At 39.1% G+C, this 24215-nt stretch overlaps 1 protein-coding gene across 1 annotated transcript in view; it reads right to left on the bottom strand.

The window, feature by feature from the left end:
* Positions 1-20334, bottom strand: part of BTBD3 (BTB domain containing 3) — a 33874-nt gene extending 13540 nt beyond the window's left edge. Inside the window, exon 1 of the mRNA XM_036115194.2 lies at positions 20163-20334. The gene's annotated coding sequence lies outside the window, so the exon portion shown is untranslated. The remainder of the gene's footprint in view (positions 1-20162) is intronic.
* Positions 20335-24215: the final 3881 nt, after the last annotated feature.

Genomic DNA, 24215 nt, shown 5'->3' on the forward strand with positions numbered 1-24215 from the left:
ACATGTTAATCTGCCCTAATAAAGTAAATCGGTCAAGAAGCCCATTAATCTTTTATGAAAGCACGTATGTATCCCTCACTTTTTGAAAGTTCATGTTATGCACTTTGCTTTTATGAAAGACCTACATTAATACTGTTTTCACCAGCTAAAGGAAATCCAAAGAATTTTTGCTTTTTTCAAAGGAAAAGCAAAAACAGCATTCAGCCTATTTTGCAGTGAGTAGTTAGAGGCCACACACATCCCGAGAAAAGTGGCGCCACCGAGCTCCTTCCCCAGGAACTACACTCAGCATCAGGCTGCCATAGCTTTGCCACAGCATCTATGCTTTATCTTGATTTATTTTGTGCATCCATTAGCAAGATGTGTCCCAGAATATCAGAAAAGCCAAAAAGAGGTTATTTTTTGGGTCTGGGAACACTCAAAACTTTTTCTGAATAAAGTAATGGTAATTGCTTCTTTATGCCATTTTGGCTTACAAAAGATTGCACAGGTACACTATACTTTTGGATAGTAGGGGAAACCTGTACTTAAAATTCAACATGCTGATCTTGCAGCGTGTTAGGTGATTGGCATACAATAGTGAGCAAGATTAGGAACCAACCTTAAGAGGTTAGCTAGTCACAGTGGGTTTCAGATGATTTTTACAATTGTCAGAAATTTCAACCATCTTTATCTCTTTTCATTCAATTTCCAATAATAACAAGATTATCAGCAGAATTTAAGCTCACTTCAATCATCTTCTTCACCACTGGAAGGTCTGCCAGACATCCCTATTTAGCAGAATCCTGTACATTCAGTGTGGGGACCTGAATGAGGTTTGGAACTGAAAGGGACTCTAGAAATTATTTAATACAACTCTGTCCACAGATAAGGTGACTAGGTGTCCAGAAAGGCTTTGTGAATGGTTAAGCAGTGGGGCAGTGTCTGGACTAGAATGCAGATTTCCAGACTGGTTGCCTAATTTTGGCTGTTCCACTCATTCTAATTTCCATCCACAGTTAATTACCCCACATTTTTACACAATGCTTTATCTTCATACTTCTGATCTACTTTAAAAGAAAAAAAGATATATGCAAAACTTACAGATATGAAAACCATGAACATATATGCTCCTCACCCTGCAGGAAGAACTCTAGGACACTTTCTGGAGAGACATGGAGAGGAACTGTAACAGGAAGGAACATAGATGCCTAGCAGCCATGAGGAAGCTGCTCAAAAACAGAAGAGGCTTGCCAGGTAAAATGAAAGTTGGAAAAACCAGGCACTCATGATTTATACCAACAAATCCTATGTCAACAACTAACGATGCTGGCAAGTCTTGTTTAACTTGCTCTAATTCTGAACTTCTTGTCTGGACTTGTATATGGTTTACCACAAGATACCTAAACAGTTGCAGAGCGAGGTTAACTGAGGTTTAAACAAGGTAGGGTAGACTGTGGAAATGAGTATCACTTCCAAAAATTACTGACAGACCATCACAGAGGAGAGCATTTTAATTTAACCTGATAAGTCACGATGGAATAGTGTTTTGTTTTTGCTTACTTTTCAGTATTGAACAAAAGTTACACTTGTGATTTAGGAGGTAAAAAAGATAAGCAACAAAATGTTGGCAGTCCTTAAGATAGCAAGAGCTGCTGGAAAACAGGCTATATGCTTTCTAAATTTAGAAATAAACATGGAGTCAAGCATTGACAGCACGGTATAGTGAAAAAAAGCAAGAGCCAACAAAAAGTGACCTTAAGGTTATTTAATATCCATGAGCCTTGTTTTTTTCATCTGCCAAATGGGATAATTATACCCATTCAACCCTCTCAGGTTCACTGTGAAGGCAAGATAACATGTTTGTGAAAGCATTTTGATAAAAGTTGAAAACACTTTGCAAAGATAAGCTTTCACTATTAGTAACAATTGTACCCAAAGCAGGAAACATTTGTGATGTAATCTTCCAAAACAACAAAAACCCAAAGATTAATCTGGCACTCCCTGCCTTTATAATCTTCCAGGCTTCACAACTACTGACATTTCACCCCATCTGCAGGCTTGCTCTGGCCTCACTCACGGGCCAAGAAGGGCCTAGGTTGCTGAGGATCTTGCTGGTATTTTGCAGGTGAGGTTCAGTCATTAAGATGTGTGTTATACACTGTGATCAGGTCCCCACCTGATGTGCAAATCTGCACCTGAAACCCCTACTCTAGGCTGGCTGTCCGCTTGACTTCGAACCTGTGAGAGCACCTCCCGGCAGATGCTCTGTTGTACCCACTTTCGGAGAGCCCAAAGCTGCAAGCCGTCCATCTGTGGAGCACATAGTAATGTCTAGACTAGCAACTCAAATTGGCTTCTCTCAACAATGACCTAGTTTTAACTGTGGCACCAAGGGTGATAACTAAGACAAGTATTTGGGCCTGGCATACCTAACTGCTGGCTGGAAGGATGAGGCTCATGGACAGTTTCACTAAGTCATTTCCTTTTCATCACACAGAGCTCCCGTTAACCTTAAATTGTACTTTAAAATGGGAAAATATGCCCAAAGGTAGAATGTGACTATTCCTTGAAGGCAGGAGCAAGGAGTCTTTTAAATATTCTGTATGGTATTTAACATGATATTTGATGCTTATAAGCTGTGTTGGAGGCACTTGTTTGGGATACTAAACACCTCATCTAAATCCCAAGTCATTCTCTATCATATGTTAAATGAGGTGATCTTGAGAAGGAACAGTATATAAAATTTACCATGAGATACTCTAAAGATAGCTATTTAAAGGACTACTACGAATTCTTTTGTAAAGTTTAAGATACTTTGGTAAACAAGGTAATCAATTGCTAATTTTTGTATACTCTAGATGATCTCCCTAGTAAATTTCCTCTTGTGTAAAAGTGATTACATAATCTCTTATTTTTTTCCAATTCTATAGTTTTCTAGGATTAAGAAATCTGTATGTTTGACAGGAATACTGACTTATTTAATATGGTTTTCTTTATATTTTAATATTAGGATTATAACCAATACCCAACAAAAACTATGTACATACATATGTGCCATATTTTATTTATTACTAACCTCTCCCCCATTTTAACATCTCTGAAATTAGGTTTATCTTATAATTGATGGCATCTCATGAGTACAAGTACTAGGACTTTTTCTTCCCTTTCTTCTTGGTACATAAAATAATAGCATATCTTACAACTGATGGCACCTTACAGTCAGTGAAATAAGGTAAAAGATATATAATTCAACAGAAAGGTCTCTCTTCTTTAGGTTAATTATTCCCCTAACCAGGCAAGATGGCAGCTCAGAATTCTGGCTCAACTACATCAGAATAACTGAGTTTTCATTAAATACTCATTTGATAAAGTATATAATCACAATTCTCAACTGAGACTGCTACTACGACAACCGATGATATGGCAGAAAGTCTAGATGGAAATTCCAAAATGAGAATCTCCATTGGTAAGTGTCCAGCATTAATACAATGCATTTCTTCTTTTTTTTTTTAATACAACGCATTTCTAACATTTTCTCATGATGCACAACTAACAGAAGCCTATTAATTCTCTGGGTACTATTTTATACTGATATTTTATCAGTCAATCAAAGATTAACTAATAACAACACTATATACAGATTAAACCTGGAGCTAAAGGACTCCTTAGAAATTATTTTCAAACAAATAGAATCTATATTAAAATGTTAGTTTAAAAGGTAGAAATATCATTACCATAATACAATGATCCCATTTATATGTATGACTTTCACCTAGGTACTTAAAAACAATTTATCCAAAGAAAAGTAAAATCAGGCTTCAGAAAGTCTCTTCTGAGCAGGCCAGAAGGCAGACTGTACTGATCCAACAGGGGACATTAATCCTACTGGAAATGCCAGAACGGAATTAACTTTGCTGTTGCCTTCTCCAGGTTGGTTGTTGGCTTCAGCTGACAGAAGAAAACTGTGTGCTAGTCAAAGAAAAACATTTTTTCACAGATTTTTTTTTTTTTACTTTAGCGGGTGCTATTTTTTCCCAATATTAGGAATAACCAAAAACATTTCCACAATCAGATCATTAAGAAAAAACCCAAAGCTCTTCTTCATTAAGGGTTAACTAAACTTAACTAAAGAATTCCTTGCTCTATTGGGAAAGTCATACTTTTCCAATAAGCACATGGAATGGGACAATGCTCAAACCACGAGATACTGTATATCAATACTGGTCATTAGCGACATAAATGTCACAGACCAATTTTCCCAACATCCACAACTCTTAGTCAAAAAAGCTCTACAAGATTAAAAAAATAATAAGATAACCAAATACAAGTCATCTAAATATGTGTTGTGCCCTTCGTCACTATAGAGTGCTTAGAAATGAATACTGCTTTCCTATCAATGCACCAACTACCTCCTGAAACACTTGAAGTAATGATATGCATTATCTTAGATTTAAAATTTTTATCACTGTAAAGTGAACAGGATAGGTTTGGTAAAGGCAAGGCTGGGGAAGGTGGGAGGGGCTTTTATTTATTTTAACAAAATCACATAGAAAAAAAACCAGTTACCAATTGTACGATTTGGTCATCATAATAAACACATCCACAAGGGCTCAAATAATGAAATGCCTTCTTTCACTTTTACAATGTATGTGACTAGAATAAAATAGTTGTATTAAGCAAACAGTACAAGATCTAAAAATAAGAAATCTGCTCCACTGAGAGAAACTGTGCTACGGGAAAATACAAATTCATGTGAAATTATACAAGGCATCTGCACACCCAATTTCTAACCTATCTTTTCTGGAGTAGAGACCACCAAATGAAAATGAAAAAGGCACCTGTATTTCTAAACTAAGTCACAAAATGTTTCCTAACAAAAAAATGCAAGTAGAATTAGAAGCCTGTGTGACAGAGGATTATTACAGAAACCAACTTCTGGCAAAAACTCAAAGTAAAATCTGTTCTAAATCCAAATTTAAAAAATTAGGTTTTATGCTACTTTTAATTAACTTTAAAGTATACAATTCCCCATGACTGTTGTGAAGGACACAATATAAAGGCACATTGTCTTATAAAGGTTGGCAAAACCTTAACTATATCAACACCAAGTAACATTCAAAGACGGCTTCCATTTGCTGCTGAAAATAATTATTTGGCACTGATGAAGTACTCCCTTGTTGTTTCCATCCCTCATGCTGTTGTCATTGGAATAAAAGTTGAGAAGGTTCTGTTACTTAGTTTCACTGCATGTGCCAGAACTAAGAAAATAAGGTATTTCAAACAAAAATTCAATTCTAATATATATTCAGCAAGCATTTCTCTTTTTAATTAAGAGCTACTATATAAGTAGGTCAGTACTTGAACTGCCCAGAGGTATAGAATAAAATAATTTAATTGCTCATAAAATAATGCTCAAATGAGTCTCACTTATAAAGTCAAAAGTATTCATAAAGTTTTTAAATTCGGGTTTCCCTACTCTGCATCACAAAACAACATGCAGACAGTATTTACATGTGTATCTTAACTATAAAGAGCAGATTAAAGATTAATGAACATTCAAATCCAAATACATCCTCAACGTGTGGCAATTCAACTGTTACTTTTTTTTTTTTTTTTTTTTAAATAACAGAACAGCATTTCACCACAGTTCAGAGCTACATGGACCCATACAAGGTCTATGGTAATGATGATGACGAACCAGACAAAGGAAAAGCAGACAGTCTCTGAAGATGGTGATCAAAATTTACAGGAGTTAGATCTCTGCATAAGCATTTTACTAGACAGCTATAGGGATGCCATGATCCACTAAGAGTTCAGTAAAGGAGACTTGATGTCAGTATTTAAGGTAACACTCTCTCATAAAATTTAAAATAAAGCACCGATAAGGAAACAAAAAGGAATATTTATTAGGTGGTGTGTGGCCAAGTTTTAACCAACTACTCTGTGCTGCTCTTCCTAATGAGGTACCATATGAAACAAGGATGGGTCAGTCTCTCCTGCTCCACCAGTATTTCAGGACTGCAAACCAAGGGTCTATCCAGGGAGAAATGAAGAAATTCTGTCTCACCTTTCTCAGAGAGAGGAGTCACATGGTTTGCAATGCATTTTGAATTGGCATGACCTGGCTGTGAGCTCTCTATCTTGGCCTCTTCATGTGCTCACCTAGCAAACAAGACTCTTCCCATACTGCAAATGAGCCTGTTGCCCCTTGCCATCCTCACTGCTCTTTATTCCCTACAAATCTACCTACCAGAAGCCTATCCATCCTTCATAATGCAGACCAAAGACACCTCTCAACAAGGGAAGATGTCCTGTGCTTAGAAGACTCTCCATGCAGCACCTTCTCACATTTCCTCCTGCCTTACGTGGTCTGATGAGACTGAGTTCTCTGAGGGCTGCATCTTCACATCTCCCAGTAAGAGCTAACAGCACCACACCCACACCTGGCTTTCAATCCTTGTGTAACAGGAAGAATCGAGTCCAACACGTCCAAGTCCATCTAGAACCCTAGAGTGCATTTATGGAGTGCAACTGTTCCTGGGTTTAAAATGGTCTGAAACTGAGGTCTATGATGTTTCTAGCTGCCTGAGCTGCAGGTTTATGTGAGGTACAGTGGTAAAGAACCTACACATCTATTAAATGTGTCCCGAGGCTCTCCTGAACATGTCTAAGCACAAATGTGGTTTTGTAATATTGCATTCATCTTGCAGCTAGGCCAACTGACAATGCTAAAGCTCCACTTAAAACAAGTCCCCACATGTGTTTAAAGCAAGGCTTTGCTTCACCAGAAGTCTAAAACTTACTGTAGTACAGACATTCACATATTCGAAGTGTGGGTTAACCACAAGCAAGACCCAGTTACTAGGACAAAGCTGCCTTTATCAACTAGTCTCAATTCATGGTCTGGCATATTTATTATAGCACCAGCAGAGAATTTTAGTGATTTAATGAACTGGAAAGGATAATAAATTCTCAGCAATTCACATGAAAGTAAGAAAGCAGTCATATGAATAATCTAAAAAAATAGATAATTAAAGAGACTTTTGCTTTGAAATGCGTTTTGTCTGTACTTAACACTGAAAGGATAAATTTCCACTACATTAGACACACCCAATCTTCAAACAAAGTAATAAAACAGGCTTGTGTGTACAGGGCACAGTATATGAACAGTCTGGAAACTCACGCCTACATGGCAAACAAACCACAGTGCCAGGGATGGGCAATGTCACTACAGAGCATGAGCACAAGTGGAAAAGTGCACTTTTTACATGTGTCCATTTCCATGTTATCCCTTACTAAGAACCAAAAACGTGTTTGATTTTTTCCCAAAAATAAAGAATTCTCAACTTCTGTCTATATATTCTCTTACAACATTGGAGTAAGAATAAATGAAGATGGTAATATCAATAGTGCAATAGCTGAATATCTTCTCCATGGCTTGCAAAGTCTCTTGCATGTTAATAAAGGAAACTTTTACCACCAGCAATGATTTTAAAAATCATTAGTAGGGTTGATAATGTTAACAAACTTATAAAGCAATGGTTTGAATTGTGTGTTGGCAAAAAAATAATAACTTGGATTTCCAAATAAAATGTATTTTATTTGGAATGCATGACTTTAAGGTATGAAGCATTTAAGCAGTTTTAAAATGCACCAGTTAAAAAGTATCTGAAGTAGGTAGAAGTAACTGCAGCCTTCAGAAACCTCCTAGTAATATCTGGTAGTGGTGATGCATAACCAAAGCCCTCGTGAGAGGAGCCATCTCCTCAAATAGAAAAGGGAGGGTTCGCTCCAGAAGCTCCAAAAGAACTGGTCCATAGCCTGGCTCTGTGACTCTTTTCACTATTGATGCTGCTGGTTCCCAAGCCACCTGAAGTGAAGATCACTCCACTGGACCCTCAACAGCCGAAGGGAACACGCACTGAAAGACCAGTCAAATCGCCTTTCTTTCCCCATTCCTCCCCGCCCACACCTGGGGAATGGGAGGATTTAGGAACAGTGGTAAAACAGCTTCCATGAATGTAGATTAGCTACTGTGCCTTCCTTTGCCATAATCAATGTACTGTTTCATGGGGGAATCTCTGGGAGATGCAGCAGTAAAAACTGTTGATTTCATTAAACCCTGACCCTTGACCACATATCTTTTTAATATTCTGTGATGAAATGGGAAGTACCCCTAAAGAATTTCTAGTGAAAGAGACAGAATGGTTGCCTTGAAAAAAAAATCCTCATGCAATTGTGTTAGAGCTGAACGAGCCACTTTTTTCACGGAATACCACTGTACTTGACAAAATTTGCCAAATATGCTTTATAACACTTAAATAGCTGACATATCTTCTCCAAATGAATGAAGTGAGAGTGTCACTTCAAACAAAACAAAAAACAAAAGTATTACCAATGATAAAATTCAAACGTTCAAGCAAAAATTAAAATTTCAGAAATCTTGATTATACCACCATGAGTTTGAGTTTGATAGCTCCCAACACTTTACTTAAAGACTGTTTCTGATGAGATTGGTGATGATATTAAATGAATGTAATTTTAAAATACTGTATAATGAAACATAACATTTGAAAGATTTGCGTAACTCAACTAATGTTTTCTAATAACAATGCAATTACATTACAAAATCACGCACAGGGGAAAAAATAGTCCATTTGAAGTACAAGACAGACCAATGGAGTTCAGTGTAACAGGAGTACAAGTTCACTGATGGTTTTAGATTTCACATGGCAATTAACCTTTAAAAAAACTACCATTCAAATTTTGACAAGGTATCAAAGAATATTCACAATAATCTGAAAAGGCTATTAAAATCTCCTTCCTTTCCCAGCTACCTATCTGGGAGAAGAGATTTTTGTCATATGATTCAACCCAAAACATACATACATACATACATATACTCATTCATTTATTTATTTTTTAAAGATTTAATTTATTTGTCAGAGAGAGAGAGAGAGCACAAGCCAGGGTAAAAACAGGCTCCCCGCTGAGCAAAGAGCCCAATGTGGGACTCGATCCCAGGACCCTAGGATCATGACCTGAGCTGAAGGCAGATGCTTAATTGACTGAGCCACCCAGGTGCCCCACATTTATTTATTTTTAAACACGTAAGTAAATACATAACATTTTTCTTTGCTTCCATTTCTACTCCAATAAATAACACGAGATATAACCCCTATAAACAAAATTTCTCTGGGTTTCTCTAAATAAGAGTATAAAAATCCTGAGACCAAAGAGTATGAGAACCACTGGCACCCGCCTAGCATCATAAGGAGTTTGGATTTTATTGTAAGCATGATTGGTGGTCAGCCCTTAGAAGTTTTTAACAAAGGTTCTTTTAACATAGCAGCCTTTTGGTTTTATTCTTCTAGAAAACAATAATTCTCAGAGCATAATTCTCAACTACTCATTCCAAAAATTTTTTTTTGCACATTAGGTAGATAGAATAGAGAACACAAGAGAAACAAAGCAGTATCTGCCACAAAAATTAACAGCAAAAAACTAATATTCTATTTGTTCTATGACCCTGTTTGGCATCCTATTAGCTTTGCCCCAACCTCACAAAATTCACAGAGCATGAGGTAAAGATTTATCAATCGATACCTTCTTGGAAGACTTTATTTATTTATTTTTAAGATTTTTATTTATTTATTTGACAGAGAGAGACACAGCGAGAGAGGGAACACAAGCAGGGGGAGTGGGAGAGGGAGAAGCAGGCTTCCCGCGGAGCAGGGAGCCCGATATGGGGCTCGATCCCAGGACCCTGGGATCATGACCTGAGCCGAAGGCAGATGCTTAACGACTGAGCCACCCAGGCGCCCCTGGAAGACTTCAAATAAGAGAAAAATTTAAATGGATTTTGAGTAGACAACTGTCCTTAGAAGCTTCACATAAATTTTAGCAGTAAAAAAGATGCAGATGTGTCTCCCTGATCATCTTTCTCCTATACCACATTTCCTTAGGAGAATTAGAAGTAGCAACCTCTGCTGTCCTCTGCAAGGTAAGCATGGCTGCCAACGTGAAGAGAATTTCTCTGTTCACGTTCTCCCTTCATTTAAAGACAGACACATTTGGTTAAAACCTGCCTCTCTCACACTAATTTAACACCCATGTATTATGTATATATAGTACAGTATTTGGTTTTATAGAATACCAAAATCTTTGTAACACATTAAGTAGTAAGAAATAGTTTGTTGGAAATAAAGTTCAGGTTAGGACTTTGCTGAAGTCCAAAGGAAATACTCATCTACCAGCAGTAATTTTTCATTTAAAAAGAGCCTTTACTGGGGCACCTGGCTGGCTCAGTTGGTGGAGCATGCAACTCCTAATGTCAGGGTTGTGAGTTTGAGCCCTTACGTTGGGTGTGGAGATTACTTAAAAATAAAATCTTAAAAAAAAAAAAAAAAAGCCTTTTACTAAAGACCTGGTGTTCAAACACTTTCTTAGCTTCACTCATAAAAGGATTTTAGGAGTCGTGTTATGTTGGTAGAACTGTAATCCTCATAACTACTTTATACCCAATAATGATATATTACAGAAAGACAGTAAAATCAAAATACAGGTTGTCCCAAACCTGAGCATCTGATTTTCCTATAACTCCAGCCAGACACCATTATATACTGACATCCCCAACCAACACCCACTTCGTAGAGTATATCACTGCCTCGTGATGATTTTGATTACTTGTCAGCAGCTGTATGCTAGCAAGAGTTCAGGATCAAATTTGGCAATTTTAAGGAGACTTTCATGACACTGACAGAGAAAGTAGATAATAAAGTAACGCAGAATTTCAGGTAAGCATGGGCTGACCCTGGAGGTCCCACAGAAATACTGTTGAGTAGTATTAAATTAACTAGAAAATCCACTAATTCACAAAAGAAAATTCTACAACATTTACTGAAAGGTGTGCTGAAACCATCTCGGGGAGGGGTGGGAGTCTGCTGAGAGAATGACCAGCAGGGACCAGAAGTGACTGCACCGCACACTTACCTACACTGACCACCCACTCTCCAAGAAACGGTGCCAGCTTCTAGCACTTACTTATTGTATCTCCAAAGGCCCCAGAAAAGGGAGAGACAAGAAACCATGGGAAGGGAGGGGGCGCTCTGGGATGCACCCTTGCCAGAATGGGTGTCCGACATGGGGGGAGAGGGGACGGGGCTTGAGGGACAGGCTATACAAGAGAAAGCAACAGCTAGCAACAGCTGTTTGGAGCCTGAACTTACATCTTGAGCAGGAAATGCTTCTGGGTAGCTTCCCACCATTTTTAATGGCGACAATGATATTACTTTAGGAAGAGAAGCCTGCTGTAACACTAATTAAAAATTTTGCCATTTTCTCAACTTTCTAGGAATGTAGATCATTCTCCAATAAGCCCCCTAGTAACACATCTAAATGTAGTTTGACTACTACACTTGACTTTTTACTACATTTTTCATGAACAGAGATATGAAAATAGGTGGGACCTTGGTAATCCCTTGTCTGTCCAGAGACCTAAAGTATAATAATGCCTGAAGGCCAAAATTAGTGCCTCACTATAGTGTAGGTATGTTTGCTGGTGCTGGGTAGGCAAGATCACCACTTCCAAAAACACTGGATGAATATAAAATGAGGTGGCAATAAAAAAAAAAAAAAAATCTTTACAAAGAAAAATACTACATATGTCCCTAAACCAAGTATAGAACTATAGAAACAAGGTATATTTTCCAACTGGGCTATCAATTAATAAATAGCCTAAACTAGCCTTATTTTGTGATTTAGCAGCAGAAAGACAGGTCAATGCTTTCCATTCAGACTTGGCCAATTAGACTGTGTGGGGTTCAAAATAAAATAAATTATAACAGTGGTATTTGCAAAAGAATGAATCTTCACAATAACAAAACCCAGATATAATGCTAACCTGAGTTTCAAAGGCAAAGCAACTTTATCAGGCAGGTGCATTCAGAACAGTGGTGCTTCAGAAATTCTACTTCTGATGTGTACGGTAATCACATCTAAAATATTCACACCCTCTAACTATATGGGGATCACTCTTGCTCATATACTACTACAGAAAAATTCAGGAGGTAAAAAATAAGGAACTAGACATGCTTAGAGGAAAGGAAAGTAGAAACTGAAGAAAAATTTCACAGATTTTGTGTTTGGGTAACAGCTATTGGGTTTATGCATTTCTAGAATTACATACATTTTGGTTTATTGTCTATTCTGTTGCTTGTATGATCTCTAACAAATCATCTTTTTCTTGCACATGGCATCACTTACTTGCACAGCAACTACAACAGGACAAACCATACAAATAGCTCTTACTCTACCAAAAGAGAAGGGAAGGGAGTCTGATGTTTTTGAGATACTCTGGATTTGAAGGACACAAGAGGAGACTCTAGAAACACTGTAAGCAAAACTCTAAAATGACTGCTGTAATGATTGCTGTAGGAATGACTGCAGCAGACTGCAGTCTGGGAAGCTGAAGGTAAAGGACTGAGATGCTTGGATTTTGTGGATTTTGTACCATGTTCAATTATGTGCTTCTCTGTGGCTCTGAGTGGTTTCTAAATCACTTTATAAAAGAACTTATTTCAACCTCAGAGGAAAAAAGTTTAAAGGGGACATAAGAGATGGAGAGATATCCTTAACAGCAAGAAAGCACAAAAGGAGAAAACAAATGGTTATATTCCACTTTAAGGGAGTGGTTAAAAAACAAATATAGTAACAGTGTATCACTGATATTTACCAGGGAGCTCAGACATGTATTTTGAAAAGTTCCCAAAGTAAGGCCACTGTCCCCCCTTGGTTAAAAGCTGAAATCCAGAGAGCAGGTTCTAGAACATAATTCACATCATTCAAATGTGAATCAAGGCAGTTGGCTAGGCTTTTCTTTTTTTCTTTTTTTTAGGCTTTTCTGACAGTTAAGCAACTTGTCCCTACACAACGGCACAATTCAGCACTTTACAGTCTCTGACTTAATCCTCATAACCAGTCTGTGTATTATTATATCCACTGTAAATCATACATGTTCTGGAACTTCTCCCTTGATGGTGGGATGTTAAATCATTAATGTTGGACCCACTGATGCCAAGGTCTATGCTACTTTGTAAGAAATTCATTGAAAAAGAACAAAAAGAACAATAGAGAGAAGGCAGACTGCATTCATTCATTCAAAAAATATTTACTGAACACCTTCTACGTGCCAGACACGTGGGACACATTAATGAACAGGCATAAAATATTTGCCCACACAGAACTTACAGCCTAGCAGGAGACAATTCACCATCAATCAATTAACCAATCAGTCAGGGAGCACTTTAGAAGGTAATAGATGCTACAGAAAATGCAGAGCTCTGCAAGAGGGATACAGAGTTTAACCTGCAGTTACAAATAGAGCAGACCTCCCTGACAAGGTAGGTATTTTAGTGAAGTCTGGAAGGAGGTGAGGAAACTGGCCATGAATACACCTAGGGAGAAAATATTACAGGCAGAGGGAAAACCCAACACAAAGACCTGAAAGTGGGAATGTGCCTAATGTATTTCTGGATCAACAAGGAGATAAAGATGATTGGAATGGAGGGCAGGAGAGGGAGAGAAGTGGGGAAAGGGCAGTTAGTGTAGGCAGATTTGTATTGGGCTTTGTGAATCACCATGAGGAATCGGACTTTTATTCTAAGTAAGATGGAAAGCCATGGGACAGTTTTAATGTAACCTGACTTCTGTTTTAAAAAGATCACTCCGGTTGTTATGCTGATAACATATTAAAAGGAAGCCAAGGAAGGAGAAAAGAGGGGCCCCACTGTAATAATCTAGTCAAGAGGTGCTGGAAACTTGGACAAAGGTGTGAGGAGTAGACAGAGGTGGGGAAAGGGGCTGAGCTCCTGGACTTATGTGGGTAACAGGATTCTGGGATACATTTTGAAGGTACGGGAGCAGGATGTGCTGATAGCCTTGATGGGGAGAGAAAAGAGTAAGGATGATTCCAAAGGTTTAGCGTGAAAAACCTGAGAAATGGACCTACCACCCACCAAAATGTGCAGGCTGCAGGGAGAGCAGGTTTGTAGAGAAAAATAAAAAATTTGGTTTTAATCCTGTTAAAATTAAGGTATCTTTTACGTATTCAAGTTCAGAAGTCAAAAAAGTAGTTGACATGTGCTTCAGAAGTTTCAGTGCACCACCCCAGCTGGAAATCTACATTTGGGAGTCTTATGCAGCTACATGGTATTTTATTAAAATCTTTTAACTGTTTGTGATAAGAGTCCTACAGGAACTGAGCCCTGAAGCATTCCAAATTAATAGGTTGGTGAGGAAAAAACCAGTGCAAATTTTAAAAAATGACTGAAAAAGTGAAACCAGTGGTCTAGTAGCATAGGAGGAAAAGCAGCAGCATGTGGTGTCCTAGAAATCAAGTGACATATGTCAAAAAAGGGAATGACCAATTATATCAATGCTGCCAATAGGTAAAGATGAGAAATGACTTGGATTTAGCACTTGGAATATCTTCTTTAGAAAAAGTCCTAGTGACTATAGCCCACCTCACCCCAGAACACAATTATGGATCGAATTGGAGGTTATCATTCAATTTGCATATGAATTGAATGTTTTTCTAAAGAATTATCCAAAAGGAAGGATTTACTCCAATTTAGTATTTGGGACTCAAATCAGTTGATCTGTTAAGAAATACCGTTAAGAAAGTGATAAACTATAAATGCTAACAGTAATTTGTTAATATTCAATTCCTATCCCTTAACAAAACAAAACAACCTCTAGGTAAATCGGAAATAAAATATAGATTTTGTCCTAATGAGGAATTATGACAAACCAAAAGCCAATATCGCACTGTTTTTCCTAGTAAAATAAAGAACACAAGTTTGCACATTACCACCATTTACTATATGATAATGTTCCAGAATCATTTTATTATGTTCTAGAATGTTAACATTAGTGCAGCATGCCATAAAACCAAAATAAAAGGTGTAATTATTAGAAAGAGGTAGAAATAAGTGTCATTATCCGGCAACTGATTATATAACTAGGAAACCCAAGAGAATAAACTGCTCTTACAGTAAAAGCAGAGTAAAAGCCAGCTATAAAATAAATATACAAAAATCAAGGACTGTCTTATACTAGCAGTAGCCAATTTGAAGAACCCATCACAACAGCAACAAAAACATAAATGAAGAAGAAGAAGAAGAAAGAAGAAAGAGAAGAAGAAAAGAAAGAAGAAGGAAAGAAAGAAGAAAAGAAAGAAGAAGAAGGAAGGAGGAGGAAGAAGGAAGAAGAAGGAAGAACTACTCTAACAAGACATATTAGAATGTAAATGAAACAAAACAAAACAAACAAAACCTCTTCTAGGAGAGCAAAAGGTCTGGATAACCTTTCATGTTCTTTAAGACAGACAGTGACTACATGTAGATGACAGTCTTTGCCAAAGAACAAAAATGCACATAACTAGTGCAAAACTGCAACAAAATCAGGAAAGGGGAAAGCAGACAGACAAGTAGCAACTGAGTCCACCTAAAAGAGTGAAATGCTACACCTTGAGTGAGGAAGATTGAGAAATACTCCAGTTTACTCACAAACTGGAGAAAGGATGGCAGGCTAAAATAAGGTAAGTAAAGGCTGTTTACGAAGTCCTACATCCCAGGATGCCCTTCCAACTTGCTGCAAAGGTCTGGCCTACAGCCCCAGAGCTCAGCAAGACTGGAGACTGATTCATAAGACAGTAGATAAAACAGTTAAGTCTCTGGGCTGTGAGAGCACAGGAACCTTCCCCAAAGTGACTCTATACAAAGAGGATGCTGAGACTCCTGCCAGATGCCTCCGGGAACACTGGCAGCTAGATCCTTTCCACAGCTCAGGATGCTGGAAGACCACACTCTCTGACCAGCCCAAGAGGACAGACTCTATCTACAAAAGGCCCTAGTGAACAACTCGGAAGAAACTGTAAACAGCCAAAAGGCTGCCACTGGGGAGGGGAGACTCAGGGGAATGGGAGTGGTAGGGGAAAGAGGGGCAAGGGACCACTTATTTTACAATAACCCTTTTAGTCCTCTACGACTTAAACTATGTGCGTGTATTAGTTTAAAGATAGTAAGATAATCTTTACCTGAAAGGACAGATGAATGTAATTCTGATTTTCTAAGGAATATCGTGACTTGCTCTACCAGGTATTTCTACATATTCTAAATCTACAATTTAAAAGACTTGGCATTAAGTTTAGAGATCAACACACAGATGAGTAAGACCTAAAACAGAAGCAAACCCACAGCTAGTCAAGATCTTAACATGTAATAAAGGAAAGACCACAACCAATGAGGAAAGGATGGACTATTTAACAAATGGTATTGGTAGAACTGACTAGCTGGTGAGGAGATGGTATAAGACAATTCATATCCATAAATTAATACAGAATTTAATGTAAAAATCTAATATATTTCCAAAACTTCTGTTACATTTACCTCTACACTTTTCAAACAAATGTTTACAAGGAAAAATCATAAAGGACAAGATAGAGCTTGACTGCATAAAACTATTTTGCTCTTTGGAAAACACCGTAAGTTACAAGACAAATAATGAGCTGTGGGGGAAAAAATTCACTGCAAATATGATAAAGGCATAATACTCTTTATATGAAAGAGGTATTTAAAATCATTTTTTAAAAATCATCAATTAAGAGAAAAGGGGGCAAAGTACCTGAACAAACACCTTTCATAAGGTAAAACAAGAAGCAAATCACTAATTTCACTAGTTACCAAAGAATATAACTTTTAACAAGATTACATTTTTATAGAAAATTAGGAAAGATTAAACACGAATGCTGACAGAGTGGGGAAACCATTAGGTGCATAAGGAAATCAATGTGTCTTGGCATACGCAGTTTGGCAATGGGCCTCAAGAGTCATAAAGAGTTCACCTCTGCCCCAGGAATTCTGCTATAAATCTAGCCCAAGCAAGTCTAAGATACCAAGACTTTTAGGCATAGGTATTTATCCCAGCTCTGCCTGTGAGTCTGCTCTTACTTTGTGAGCCTACTACCTCCTTTGCCAGATTCTGTTGAAGGCCTTCATCTATTTGGTTCATTCCATCTCTCCAAAACTCTATGTTGCAGGCACCCTTATTACTCTGATTCCACGGATAAAGAAATGCAATCAAAGAATTGGGTAATTAATAAAGGCCACTTAGATCTGAAGTGGCCAAGGGAGGATTTGCAACCAGCATTTAATACTAATTTTTCAACCACTAAAAAATGGAAATATGTCAGACAACAGAAAACTACTTAAATAAACTTTGACATACCCATCATTAAAAATCTTACGTTAGAAATTTGAAGGCATGGAAAATGTGTACGGTAAATTAGGTAAAAGGGCAGTATGTGAAACTGCAGATGAAATTAAAATTGCCAATTTTAAAATATTCAGACAAAATAACAAGGGACAAGTGGAAGCATACCATCTCATGAACAGTTGTTTATTTCTGATGATGTGATTGTGGTTTTAATTTTAATTTTGGGGGGGTAATTCCCTAAATGTCCACAACAGGGACAATTTCTTTTTATTTTAAAATGTTTAGAAGCCATAGAAACAACAGATCCGCTCAAATGTAGGGGCTTTGAAGACCTCTATTTTGAAACGTGATGAAAAAGGGAAGGATTAGGTGAGAGGTTACTGTATCAGCGACAGGCATTACTGTTGAACTACAAGGTACGTCAAATGAGAGGGATTTCCATCATCATTTTCTCTGAGTAAAATGGGAAAAAAATCATCCTTTCAGAATTTGCTTGACAGTCCAGTTAATGGATATTTAATTAGCACATAAGACAGGAGATAGTTGCAAGAGAAAACCGCTTCAACTCCCAATGCATGCTCAGAATCACTGGCCTACTAAAAACATTTTGGAATTGATGAATTGAATCTGATTTACATAGTAATGTTTGAAAGGTTTCAAAAAGCAAAAAGCCTAAGACATGTAAATGACATATTTCTCTACTACTTTGTTCAGTTTGCAAGGCAAACTGGCATTAGATGGCTATAGAATACCTGTTTTGAACATAACAGGGTGAAAATTTTCAAAAATTATCTTTGGATGTGTGTATGTTGGGGAAGGGAAGGAGTGGGCGAATTTGTAGAGAAACTATGTCTTTCCTTTGTTAAAGTATAGTACTACAAGTGGTTTGGCTTTTTGTAAAGAATCAAGGTAAAGCACTTTCTAGGAACAAAAGTTAAAGGCTGATAATGATTTTTTCTTTTTGGGGGGGGCACAAATTACCAGAAGATTTTTGCATGGTTGTAGGATTATATTTCACTTTTAAAATTTCTGAAATATAAGAGGTATTAGGACCTTAGAAAAATGATATATACAATTCTTAGGCTTCTGTGTCCCCAAAGGAAAACTACTTAAAAAAACATCGTTTCCACCACATTTTGGAACTTTATTAAACAAGTTCTCAGTGCAAAGACTGGGAAGAATGAATATTCCTCATAGCTGCGAGCAGTAGCACCTCATACAACAACATTAATAATTCTGTAATTACTTAGAAAACCTGGAACTGTATGAGCTCACCCTTACCTGAGCTGAGGCCAAGAACTGAAAAGGGTGATTCAAATTATTCGGAAAAGGAAGAGTCCTATTCTGAAACGCAAAGGTAGGAGGACCCGCCCACTTCCCCTGGAGGACTCGTTGCTATAGGAACCCGCAGTAACCCTTCAGAGCCAGCACAGTCTGGGGGAGGGAGATTCTTCCAGAGGTTGGGGGATGGTTAAAAGAAGGGAAGGCGGAGAGGGTAAAGAAAGGGGGGGTTGAGAGGTTAAAAGACAATGAAACTCCTTGGCTGTGGCAGGGGTCAGAGAAGGAGGGCTGAGTAACCCCAAAGGAAACTCAGAACATCAGTGAAAACAATGACCTGGACGCTAGAGTCACATTATAGTTAGGTTGAAGTTTGAACCATTAGACACTTCCCTCCCGGGTGGGAAACAAACTACCCTTTGTCAGTTCCTGTCTATGGAAAATAAAGCTAGACTTTTATCCCAATTACAAACTGAAATGTTATTTCGTAAAATTGAAATCTTGACTTTCTTTTATTAAATCAGCGGTTCCCAAACTTTGCTGCAAATTGGAAACGCCTAGGGATCTTTAAAATATACATTGTTTTAATTGGTCTGGGGTGTTGTTTAAGCTTAAGAGTTTTAAAACTCTCCAGTGGTTCTCTTCTGCGGCCAATTTGGGTACTACTGTAGTCCGTGATTTGGCGAAGTGGTAAAGTGTTTAAAAAAGAAAAAGAAAAGAAGGCACAAATATCTCCCTTTGTCTTTTTAAGGCTAGTAATAGAATTAGCTGGCTTTCTCCAAGCACACACAGGACAATAGGTTTCTTGACAAATAGGAATCCCCAGCATGCTGTAACAGTACTTTCTTTGAGATAAAAAGACTAGGCAGTATAACCTTTTTCTTCCCAAGATAGCAAACGTCCTTCCTACCCAAACACCAAACTTATACACCTATTTTAAGAGCGAATGCGCCACGAATGCCTCTCAGAACTTAGAAGGACGAGCTCCAAGACCAGAGGGAAATAGAACCCCGGTAGACCCACCATCATTCGACGGGGCTGTGAAGCGACCAGGACTGGGAAAGCCCGGGGTGTAGGTTCCTGGAGCCCCCAATGCGGGCCCCGTGGGCAGCGCCTCAATAAAGTTACTCAGGGAAGTTTGCTCCCGCTTCCAACCATGCGCCTCCTTGGCCCAGGGGCGCGGCCCCCGCCACCTGCTCGGCGCCAACGCTCCCCGGCCGCGCCCCCTCCCTGGACCTCCGCCACCTCCTATAGTCGCGCACTCTGCGGGCAGCCGTGTGGCCGGCTAGACCCCGGGTGGGCTCGCTTCGCCCCTCCCCGGCACCCCTTGGCTGCAGCTGGCCCTGCCCCTCGGGCCACGGCGCCGGGACCCCCGCGCGCTGGCCCGGCACCGTCCCGCCTGGAACCCCTCGGGAAGCCCGCCGGTGCAGCCAAGCGTCTCTCCAGCCAAGGCGGGGGATCCGGGCGCCCCCGCATCCCCCGGCCCGGGCGCCTGCCCGCGGCCCCCTCCTGGCCCAACAGCGCTCGGCACCTTCGGCCCGGGGTCGGGAGCGCGCCCCTGGCCGGGCGGTCCGGTGCTGCGCACGCGCGGAGGCGCCCGCCAGCTCGCCCACGGCGCCCTCACTCACCGTCCGCGCTCTTCGTCACCTCCGGCGTAGCCGCCGCCTGCGTTGCTCGCCGCTGGACGCCCCGGCCCGGTGCCCACTCCTCAGGCCCCGGCCCGGGCACTCGGGGATCCGGCGCCCGGCGGGCTTGGCGGGCACCCGCACGCAGGGCACGCTCCGCGGGACAGGGCGCGCGCTCCCGGGCGCCGGGAGGGGGCGGGGCCAAGCAGGCCGCGCGCCCGGAGGCAGCCTTGGATAAGGGGCATGCGCACTGCCTGTCCCTTCCTAGGGTCCGGTTGCGGGGAGGGCGGTGACCCTGGACCAGTGAATGGGAGCAAAGTGGAAGAGGGCTAGGATTCCTCCTCCCTGAGAGGCAAGTTCACCCTTGTCCCACAAACTGCAGGTTTTTTTCTCTGGTTCCTTCAACTTATGTGTTCAACATTTATTGAGCACCTACTTTGGCAGAACTTTTGTTCAGGATACAGGGAGTTCTCCAATAATGGGAACCATTGGCTTGAGATTCGTTTTCCCGCACTGATTGCGTCCTTCTCTTTGAACAGATAAGGGGATTGCACTACGCTCTTAAGCGGTTTGGGGAAGGAGAGTTGCTGCTGGATTAGGGTGATGCCGGAAACTTCATTGAGAAGCCTGGAAGAATAAGAACTGGCGTCAGAAGTTCACCTGGAGAGAAAGGTGAACACAAAGGAATAAGTTGCCAAAAAAAAAAAAAAGTACACACACACACACACACACGCACGAACCCTACTGGGGCAAGTTTAACCTGAGTGTATTGTTCATAGTGAAGGACAAAAACGGTGGCTGAAAGGGTAGTTGAAGCTCATCTGGAAATTATTTTTAATGCTTAACCTCAAAGTTTTACCTTTTTTCAGTGGGTAATTGAAAAATGTTAAAGATGGGGGGAGACGGGAGGTAAGGTCTGATTAAATGCAAAATTTAGGAATATAAAGACTAGAGACATACAACGTATATATCCTGGTAAGAAGTGGTAGGGTCCTAAATTCCAGTGTTGGCACCAGGAATCGAAAGCATGGAATAGTTTTCAAAGATTGTGAAGGACAGGAGAATTCCTTAGCTTTTGTCACTGCCTTTTGGGGTGCACAGAGTTGTTTATAATGACAGATACCAACTTAATTAGATTAGATCATCATCTTTAGGAAGTATTTATTAGTGGATAAATTAGACCTCTAAAATATATAACTAGAGTCACTAAATGTTTCATCTAACTAGAATCGGACCCTGGTAGAAGTCACTTCTACTCAATTGAAAAACTTAAATTTGAGAGACTGTGTGTGTGTGTGTGTGTGTGTGTATAGACACATGGGTTTTGGGAAACAAAAAAACCCTTTTATAAAGCCCAAGTGTTCCATCACAAACTGTCCAATATTGTGCAAATGACTAATATCTCTGAGTCTTACTGTGCTCATCTGTAAAATGGAATCATGATGGTTAATTTTAATGTGTCAATTTGGCTATGCTATAGCACTAAGATATTTCATCAAACATATCCTAGATATTTCCATGAAGGTATTTTCTCAAGGTAAGATTAACTTATAAATCAGTGGACTTTGATTGAAGCAGATTGCCCTCCATAATGTGGGTAGGCCTCATACAATCAGTTGAAGGCCCTAATAGAAAAATACTGACATCTGCTGAGTAAGAAGGAATTCTGCCAGCAGACTGCAATTCTTCCTTTGGGTCTCCAGCGAGCCGGCCTACTCTCCAGATTTTGGACTTGCCAGCGTCCACAATAATGTGAGTCAATTCCTTAAATAAGTCTCTCACTTTCTCTCTCTTTTGATAGGTAGGTAGGTAGATAGACATTGGTTCTGTTTTTCTGGAGGACCCTGACTAATATACCTTGCAAGGTTATGAAAATTACATAAGTTAATTACCATCTGAATCTGAAAAACGGAGATTCTAATCTTTAACTTGTGAGGTTATGAAAAATTAAGTGAAAGTACGTAAACAGGCAGCATGTATTAGGGTCTGAATAAGTGGCAACTACTATTACTTGTGAATGAATAGCAGCGGCAAAAGCAAAAGAGGAGAAAAGGTGGATATTGGCACTGAAAAGCATTTTCTCAGTTCACTGGGTAATAATATTAAATTTAATAAACAAATTTAAGAGGTAACAGAAAATTCTGGTCTTCCTAACTCAGACATGCTAAAAGGTGATACATATGAACATTTTAATTATTTGCAAATAAATGCCAAATGAGCTATTGAGTAAAGATAGACTTTAGGTGTACTTTTACTTTATTTGAGAGAGGGAGAGCGCCCGCACATCTGCATGCACATGCACACACACATGTGCAAGTAGGAAGGGGAGGGGAAGCGGAAAAGAGAAAATCTTAAGCAGGCTCCATGCCCAGCTCAGAGCCCAACCCAGGCTCAATCTCGGGACCCTGAGATAATGACCTGAGCCGAAATCAAGAGTCAGATGCTTCACTGACTGAGCCACCCAGGTACCCCTTAGCTGTACTTCTAAAACACCAAACATGGAAAGCAGAGATACGAATTCACATCTGAACATCTTATTCCAATTTAAGAATCAGTTCAATTCTCTCTGCTTGCTACTTGGAAGGAGAAACTTAAGAAGAGGTTACTTTTGAAATAATTCCCAGCCTCAGAGTAGGTACATGATACAGAATTCAGTGTGTTTATTGAATTCCTTCTGGGGCAGGCCCATAGCTATTGGGAGCATGCAAAAATGGATAAAATATTCCATTAAATCTACAAATATTGCCACTTACTATGTACTAGGCAATATCCATACCCTCAGGGAATTTATCAAAGAGCCTAGAAAAAAAATGAATAATCATACCTATAATTTAAGGTAGGGTGTGGCAAGTTCCTTTGGAGGGATGTGAATGATTGGGCCAATTACATTTTGTTCAGGAACTTGATGCTGGGGGCTCACTCTCCTAAACCTGTCTGCATTGTGGCCCCCAGCTTTGCACAGTTTGGTATGGTGTGAACCAAAGGGGTAGAGCCGCAAGCATCTTTTAAAACTGTTTTGAGCAAAGTTGATAAATATTAAATAAAATAACATTCCATTGACTCACTTCTCAGCTTATAGGATGAAGTCAGAGATGGCAGGGTAGGAGAGACATTTACTATTCATTCAGATGTAAAAGCTCCTGTTTTCTCTTTATTGTCATGGCTGTTGTTTTGTGTAAAGGTGAATGTAACTTTAGAGTTAGAAAAAAAAAAAAAAAACGAGATAAATTTTCCCTGACCTAATGGAGATTTATGAGGAAAATACATAAAAACTAAAATGAAAATAACAAAAGGTGGGGGTTTGCGTTTATAAAAAGACAAGGAATGATTGAGTTGGAAACCATTACACAGGTGGACAAAGATGACCATTATGTTTGTCCTGTAACCAGTGCTGTCATAATGTGACCTCCTTTTTCGTTTTGGCTGAGAACAAAATATTCCACCATAGATGACAGTGAACCAACTCCAGGATTTACAGAAGCAAGTGATTTGGGGAAAATACCTAGCATTTTAGTAACTGTTAAATACTCAGGATATTTTATTTTGAGAATTTGTGAATATATTCATTTCAGAAGCTTTGCCATGGTGAATGGGAAATAAATTAATCTGGGATTAAAGAAAACCCTATACTAGAAAAGGAAGAGTTTTAATAAAAATCAAAAGGAATGGCCTCCAGCCATGGATGTTAATTATCATCTGATGAATAATAATGATGATAATAGGAGATGTGAAATAAGTTAAAATACATCCTGGGCCAGATTTTTTTTTTTAAATTACAAACCCTGGAATGTTGCCTTCAAAATTTAACCAGTGTGCTAGCATTAAATGGTTTAAAATTAGACTTAAAACACAATTAGCTCTACACTATTCATACGTAGCACTCTCCATGATTTTTTTTAGTAATGCTATTCAAATGAATTCAATTTGCTCAGTATCAAAAGTAGAATGTTGATCACCCAGTAGAGAGAATGGCAATATAAATGTTTCTTCCTGTAAGTATATTTGATCATGAAAAATCAAAATTTAATAACATGACACAATATTGGTTATTCTTTG

This window comes from Halichoerus grypus, chromosome 10, assembly GCF_964656455.1.
Source record: "Halichoerus grypus chromosome 10, mHalGry1.hap1.1, whole genome shotgun sequence".
NCBI classification, from domain to species: Eukaryota; Metazoa; Chordata; class Mammalia; order Carnivora; family Phocidae; genus Halichoerus; species Halichoerus grypus.